Source organism: Mandrillus leucophaeus, unplaced genomic scaffold (genome assembly GCF_000951045.1).
Source record: "Mandrillus leucophaeus isolate KB7577 unplaced genomic scaffold, Mleu.le_1.0 Scaffold609, whole genome shotgun sequence".
Classification (NCBI taxonomy): Eukaryota; Metazoa; Chordata; class Mammalia; order Primates; family Cercopithecidae; genus Mandrillus; species Mandrillus leucophaeus.
The window spans coordinates 605,530-612,049 of NW_012106575.1; the positions used below are offsets into that span (position 1 = coordinate 605,530).

Genomic DNA, 6,520 nt, shown 5'->3' on the forward strand with positions numbered 1-6,520 from the left:
GATTAAATACCAATGACAAATAAAGAATAATCTGCAAAATAGTAGCATTTGTGTTTCCCAGGGTTAGCAAAGATCGCTGAACCTAACTGTCCGTGACCCTTTGATCTGTACTAATGTGCACCAACAAACATAGGAACTAATGACTGAGACACACTTGAGAGGAGGGGGAGAAAGGGTCAGGAAGTGAGTCACCAGTGGGCATTGTATCGTTGCTCAAGAATGGGTTAGATTTGTTGTTATCTAGGGATAAAATGCCGTGGAATCCAAATCACTCTTGCTCCTCAAGTACCTGAGAGTCTGACTGATGCTCAGATCTTCATATGCCAGTGTAAAGACTTTACAATCTCAGAAGGAATTCAATATCTCGACATTTATGTGCATCATTTACCAGTTTCAGTGGTAGCAAAAAAGAGTGCCTTTGAAGATAAACTGCATAACTAGGCCTATCTCTGCAGACTAAATTGATTTATGATTCTGACACACAAATATTAGTCCAGATGTTTCTTAAAGTGTAATAAAAGTGGCAGAGTTTCTTGAAAACCAGTGTATCCCATCTGGCCAAGAATGTGTGTGTCCACAAAGATGATCCATGTTATCATGAGAATTATTAGGACGCAGTATCACTGGAGGCACTAGACCCAGATAGCTCTAATCTAGTCTTATCATTTGCAGACAAAACCATAGCATCCAATGGCCCTCCATGTAATCCATCTCTGTCAACTGCATTAAGGAAATTGCCTGTCAGAAACATCATGACTGAGATTCTGTGATTAAACACAAACGTGAAAATGCTCAAGGGTACAGTGGAATCATTAGGAAAAAAAATACACGCAAACACCTCCTTCAATTTGCTTTCTTTAGAATTAATTCTGTGGTCATAAATGTCTGAAATCTGCAGAGAGACAGGTATAATGTGAACCTTATCAAGCACTTATTCTGTGCTTGACACTTTGCCAAGTGCTCCCATATGCTCTTCCGTAATACCCCATTGTTAGGTGGTTTAAATAGATAAATTGTATGGACATTCCTCCATGTACTTACTGCACAATTTCAACTATTGATCTAAGGATAATCTAAGGATCAATTTCCTTATCTGCAAAGTGGGGCTGTCATATGCATATTGTATGTTTATTGTAATGCTTGAGAGAGGTAACATATATAAAGCATCAAACATACTTTTGGCACCAAGTAAGCATTATTATGCTTAATATTACCTATGTGTAAACATCATTAACAGTGTTAGTTACACTTCGGCACACAGACACACCTAAAGGGTAAGGATCTCCTCTAAAGTTATGAGTTGATACATAGAGGCATAAACATGTAGAACTAAGGTTGCTCTGACTTGCAAAGCTCAGGCTCTACCTGTAACTCCACATTGCCCAGATTTTTAGAGAAGTTTCACAAGAGTTCATAATCAGGTTTGGGGGTTCATATCCTTTTAGGTACACCCATGTGATCAAGCATGGTATCCTGTGACCGCTCCAGAATTCCAAGTTGTCATACTGTTTGCTAAACAGATAAGACTAAGGATTGTCATAATGGCACAGCCAAGATGTCACACTTTCATCATTTGGCTAACTTTTGACCATGAGATAGGGCTGCAAGTAACTATGTCAGAGGAGGTAAAAACAGGCATGCAATGCAGATAAACAGAGGCCCTGAGTCATGTGGTGTTTGTGGATATGGTGTAATCACCATCATCTATCCCCTATATTTCTGCTAAAACCTTTTGCATCTTGGTTGTTTTTTTTCTCTCTTCAGTTGAGGAACAGAGTACATTGTAATTTGGATGATGTCTTCCTCTCTAAGGTCATTCCCATGGTTTCCTGTTGTTCTAAAACTAAAATTCAACCCCCTTGCTATGAGCAAAGAAGTCCTCCTTGATCTGCCTCTCCACCTCCTTCTCTCTACTTCTTCATGGAGCTAATTCCAGCTCTGTGCTACTCTTTTTCTGATCTTCAAATACACCAAGCCCCTTCCTGTCAGTGATTTTACACATGTCATTGTGCTGCCAGGCTCTTCTCACCAATCCTTCCTTCTTCTCCAACACCATTTTCCTGGGCTTTAGGCCACCTCCAGCCATCTGCATCACCCCTCATCATTTCAGTTCACATCATCCTATTTCAGTTCGTTCATGACATCATCATTGCAGTCTGAAATGTTACCCTCTCTTTATTGGTTTATTCATTCCCATCCATCTCTTTTAAACTACTCCCCCAGTTAGTACAGTGGTTCCATGAGAGCAGAGACCTGATATGAATGGTACCTAAAACCACACCTGACAATAGGAGGTTCTAAATAGCTCCTTGCTGAACCACACTGAAAGAAGATGAAATGTTCTTCTAAGTTTTTTCAATTTTATTCTAACAGTAAGCCTAAGCCCTAGCTTGTGTTCAGTGGGAGTCAACTCTTTCCTAATTCCTGCCTGGAGATATCATCTGCCTCTGTATTCTCATACATGTTCCTGCTTCAGGACCCTATGAAATTATTAATGCAGGCTTCTGAAAGCCTGGAAAAAAAATACACACATGTGCAAGCACACATACACACACACATTTATTCAGAACTATTGACAAAGTAACGAAAAAATAGATAAAGCATCTCTTATAGCTAAAATTTGGATGAATCCAATGAAGGTTTCACTATTTAATAACAATAAATAAAGAAAACTCTTTTGTTCAGGATACTGTCATGGTGCCCAGGGGCCTCCAGTGCTGGTAAGGATTTTCAGGTGGAAAAAAATTACCTCTGTTTCTTCTGTCAAATTTGAGATCAAGCCCTACCCTCACTACCCTCTGTAAATTGACAAGCACGACACACTTGTAGTCATTGGGGGAATACGCTTTCCTGATTCACCATGGCTTCTTTTACTCTCCAACTAAGTACACCTCCCTTCAGACAGGGGCAGCCAATGAGAAGTGGCTGTTCTATCTGACCCAACCCACTCTGCCTCAACTAATGGAATGAGGGGTGAATACTGATCCCACTTGGGGCAATTCAATTCTCTCTCCTAGGAAATTTGGAGTGAGGGGGTCATTCTCTTATTTATACATGTATTTAAGCAAAAATATTGCTGTGTGTCCACGACATGTCAGGCATTGTTCTAAATAAGCCTTAGCTCTCAGGAAGCTTAGCTTCCAGTCTGGGAAGGTGCATATGATAAATAAACAACAAAGAAAATAAGATAATTTATGACCAGGGCATGTAATTGCTGTGGCCAGGGAAGACCTTTGGAAGACATAGAATTTGAGCTAAAATACAATTGATATAAAAAAACTCAGGAATGTGGAGATCAAGGGAAGGCATTTCTAAGGGATTAGTACAAAGTGCTAAATCAGGGGTGAGGCAAATCTGATGGGCTCCATTTCCAAAGAGAAATGAAAGAGTTGCTGTCCAGGGTACTGATCCCTTGCCTGGTCTTTGCTTCATCGTGTGTCCTGCTGCTCTTCCTCCTCTGGAATCCTCTGGAATCTATGGAATATTTTTAAGCTAAATTTTCCCTTTTTGCTTAACTGAATCTGAACTGGGTTTCTGTGCTTTGCAACAGGATGTATTAGGACTACCACTTGTTTCCATATTTCTAGGACAACAGCTCACCATAAAATATCTAGAAAATGGTAAAAACATGTAAAACAAGGACAGACAACAGAAATTCAGCTGCTGCTGCTGCTGCTGCTGCTAAGAACTTTAGAGCTAAGGAAATGAACTAGTTCATCAGGCTTCAATGTGAGAACGTTTCAGGAAGAGAGGGGGTTTCAGGAAGAATGGAAGATGCTTTTTGGCCTTTTTTTTTTTTTTTTTTTTTTTTGCATGGAGGCAGGTGGTGCTCGGAATTCAACCTAACGTCCCTATAGAAAAGCATCACTGTTTACAAAGCAAAGATAAACTAGCAACCCTTTAACAACTTCATGTAGCTTATAATATGAAAAAAGCTCCAAAGTCTCTGACCCTAAAAGGTAACTAGGTCAAAGATTCCTAATAGGTTTCATTTTATGAGACAACTACAAATCATTGGCAATGACTAAAGAATTGTCATGAACAAGCTTCGAATACTCACTCAGTTTATCAGTGAAGAAGATTATTCTTTTTTAGTGATTTATGTCATGTACATTAGCTTGGAAGAATCAGTGGTATGCTTCTTATTCACTATCTCTGGTACAAAGAAATTAACCCTTTTCCTTCCTGTATTTCGATGGCTGAGATTTTTTTCCTAGCAATTACATAAGAACCACTTCACATATGGTGACTCAGAAACCTCTCCTCTGGGGCCCGGGTATGGTGGCTCACACCTGTAATCCTAGCACTTTGGGAGGCTGAGGTGGGCAGATCACTTGAGCTCAGGTGTTTGACACCAGCCTGAGCAACATGGCGAGACCCTATCTTTACTAAAAATACAAAACAAACAAACAAAAAACAAAAACAAAAACAAAAAAACTAGTCAGGCATGGTGCATGCCTGTAGCCTCAGCTACTTAAGAGGCTGAGGCACAAGAATTGCTTGAGCCTGGGAGGCAGAGGTTGCAGTGATCCAAGATCGCACCACTGCACTCCAGCCTGGGCAACAGAGCAAGACTCAAAAGAAAAGACAAGACAAAAAGAGAGAGAGAAAGAGAAAGAGAGAGAGAGAAAGGGAGGAAGGGAGGTAGGAAGATAAGGAGGGAGGGAGGGAGGGAGGGAGGGAGGAAGATCGGTCGGTCTCCGTTAGGGAGCACTTTTCTAATACTAGCCTTACCAAAATGTAAAAGCACCCTAAAAATCTCAGGGAATCCTAATTAACTCTTACCACTTGTTAACAAAAATAATACAAGGTAGGGAAAAGTAGAAACAAAGGCGTTTGCAGAGGGCAGACAAGGATGACAAGGAATTTCTTTTTCTGAATCCAGTACTTCACTCATTCAATTCTGGTACTCCTTCAGTTCTCATGACCATGGTCACAAGGGCATAGCAGTTTCCCTATTTAACATCTAGAGAGACTGTGACTATGCAAGGTTCAAAGACTTTCCCAAGGCCATCCACCTGGCACAGAGCAAAGAAGGAGTGAAAGCCTATCTTCAAATCCCTGGCCATTCCTTGATAGCAGGGGGTCAGTAAGGCATGGCTTGTGGACCAAATCAGCCTCACTGACTGTGGTCGAAAACATTTACTGGAATGCGGCAACATTCAATCGCTTTTGCATTGCCTATGACCGCTTTTTCTCTACAACTGCAAAGGTGAGTAGTTGTGACACAGACTGTATGGTCCACAAGCCTAAAATATTTATTATCTGACCCTTTGCAGGAAAAGTTTGCCAACCAAATACTTTATGGCATTGTGATGAGCTTTAAGCATAAAATCCTAAATCTGACACATGCTTCTTTTTAACCTTGATGCTTAAAATAAACTTTCCCTGTGGTAATATTTTGCCTAAATATTTTCACCTTGAAGCCAATGTTCTGGCGGTTTTTTTTTTTTTTCATCATAATAACTCACAGTAGAAATGGAGCAGGGGAGTGCAGAGGAAGATAATTTTCCCCAAGTAAATCTTTTGCAATCCTTTCTAACACCACAGGGAACCATCTCACCTTTTACAGAAAAGGGAAGAAAACTGTTACTATCCTTAGTGTCATCTCATTTATCAGCCCATAAAGTACTACCCAATAAAATCAAAGGACCCTACCAGATAAATCAATACTAGTGCATAAACATGGTGTAGAGTTTCTGAAAACAGGTCTTTAGAATGTAAGGCTTCACCTTGCCCTGCATCTGATGACAAGAGTGACCCATCATTAGGAGTCAGACTTCCAGAGACGCTGTCCCTTTCTTGTGTGTGGTATCTGTAACTTAACCTCCCTAAGTCTCAGTTTTCTATTTGAAAAATGGCAATAATTAGAGTACCCTCCTTATAGCATTACATAAGGACATAAAGAGTTAATATATGTAAAATGCATTTAAATATTGTCTAAAATACAGTAAATGCTATATAAAAATTGCCACTGCTCGGCTGGGCGCGGTGGCGCACGCCTGTAATCCCAGCACTTTGGGAGGCCAAGGCAGGTGGATTACGAGGTCAGGAGATCGAGACCATCCTGGCTAACATGGCATAACACTATCTCAACAAAAAAAAAAAAAAAAAAAAAAATTAGCCAGGCGTGGAGGTGGGCGCCTGTACTCCCAGCTACTCAGGAGACTGAGGCAGGAGAACGGCATGAACCCGGGACGCGGAGCTTGCAGTGAGCCGCGATTGTGCCACTGCACTCCAGCCTGAGCGACTGAGCAAGACTTCATCTCAATAATAATAATAATAATAATAATTTCTACTGTTCTTTCGCTATTATTACTATATTATAAAAATAGTTCTGCAAGGCAGAAAACGGCTAACACACTATTCACCATGGATATCAGGGTTGCTGTGGACAAAAGGAAAAATATTTTCTCTGAGAAAAGCAAGTCCTGTTCAAAATATCTCTGAAGGTCTGGGCTCAGTGGCTTAAGCCTGTATTTCCAGCAGTTTGGGAGTCTAAGGTGGGCAGATCACTTGA

General features: G+C 40.6%; 1 protein-coding gene across 2 annotated transcripts in view; it reads right to left on the bottom strand.

Moving 5' to 3' along the window:
• The window catches only part of RBFOX1 (RNA binding protein, fox-1 homolog (C. elegans) 1), a 1,371,131-nt gene that overhangs the window by 586,119 nt on the left and 778,492 nt on the right, over positions 1 to 6,520 (bottom strand). The gene's annotated exons all lie outside the window — the stretch shown is intronic.